Raw genomic sequence first — 1,597 nt, forward strand, 5'->3', positions numbered from 1 at the left:
AGGCTTCCTCACCCCTATCATAATCCCAGTGCTGTTCTCACTTTGGACTAGACACAGGTATATATGTATATAGTACACAGGTATAGACAAGAGATAAAACTCACAACACATGGAATCCAGGAGCAGGAATGGGAACAGTGATACCAGAAGGGTAGGGGGAAAGGGGGAATGGAGGAGAGGAAGGGAGAACCAATCCCAATGATTGACACATAACTGCACACACCCCTTACGGGGAAGAACAACAGAAACCATGGGGGAAGGGAGACAACGGTCGGTGTGAGATATGAAAATAATAATAATTTATAATCTATCAAGGGGTCACGGGGTGGGAGGGGGGAAGAGAAGCTTATCCCAAGGGTTCAATAGAAGCTTTGCGCAGTGGCAATATTGTAGTCAATGAGGTGTACTCGAGGCGCGATTATTGCTAATTGAAAGCTTTTCCCAAGGGTTCAATAGAAAGTAAATGTCTAGAAAAGAATGATGGCAACATGTGTATAAATATGCATGATACAGTTGATGTATGGATTGTAATGTGTTGTAAGAGCCTCCAACAAAATGCTATTTTAATTAAAAAAAAAAGATATTGTTATTATTAGGTGACTCGTCTTAAAGTAGAACATTTTCAACAGTTGGTAGTAGAAGTTCAAAAAATTCAAAACCCCCAAAGACTCAATGTTTCATTTTTGGCTTTTCAGGTGGAGGGGGACTTGTGCATGGACTAGAAGTAAGCTTTAAGTACTTGACAACAGCCCTTGGTCAACAGCCAACAAACACACAAGGATCTTAGCCAGGCACTTCAAGGAATTAGGTTCTTCCAATAACAGAAATTCAATTGGAAGAGGACTCTGAGCTTCAGATGGGAATTTAGCCATTGGTTACCTCTGCCGTCAAGTTATGTGAGACACTGAGTAGAGACCCAACCGTGCTGTCCTGGATCCTATTGAACCATGAGTTAATCCATGGGTGCTGTCTTAAATGCGTACATTTGTGATGATTTGTTATGCAGAAATAGAAGACTGATGTAATGTGAATGAAACCATTTGGATTTTTGTAGCACTATGAGTATTAGAGTATTAATATCAATAATTTTGTGATTGTGAATCACCAGAAGAAGAGGCTTTTGGAAAACTGTATTTAAACCTTCAGGCTCAAAGATGGATGATACTCAATGGACTTATCACAGAGACTAAGTCATAGAAAACGTGGAGGAGATCCTATGGGATAATACTTGAGCTGGTAGAGAGGAATTGTACAGAGAGCTGATTTTATCAGAAAACAGGAATTAGCATCGTTGGTGTTCAAATGGGAACTGGTCTAACTCAAGTGGGAAGCAACATTAGGGTTGCTGACTGCAGCTCAGCTTGGGTTTGAGGACAAACCCTCGTGGGTCAGTAACAGTAATAATGATGAAAAGAAGAGCAACAAAAGCCGTGATGGGAACATCTACTCTGTGACATGCACGGTTCTAGCAAACCTGTGCTCTTTCTGATTCCTGCAAACTTTGGAGGTTGATGTGGTTAATCTTTTACCCATTGGGTGGTAGAAATGAAAAATGATCCTGCAAATTGGAAAAGAAAGAGGAAATGGGGCAGCAATC

General features: G+C 40.8%; 1 pseudogene; it reads left to right on the top strand.

Annotated features, from left to right (window-relative positions):
- The first annotated feature begins 367 nt into the window (after positions 1–367).
- Positions 368–500, top strand: LOC115873467 (annotated as a pseudogene).
- Positions 501–1,597: the final 1,097 nt, after the last annotated feature.

This window comes from Echinops telfairi, unplaced genomic scaffold (assembly GCF_000313985.2).
Source record: "Echinops telfairi isolate 266 unplaced genomic scaffold, ASM31398v2 ScPeMD7_7468;HRSCAF=8506_0, whole genome shotgun sequence".
NCBI classification, from domain to species: Eukaryota; Metazoa; Chordata; class Mammalia; order Afrosoricida; family Tenrecidae; genus Echinops; species Echinops telfairi.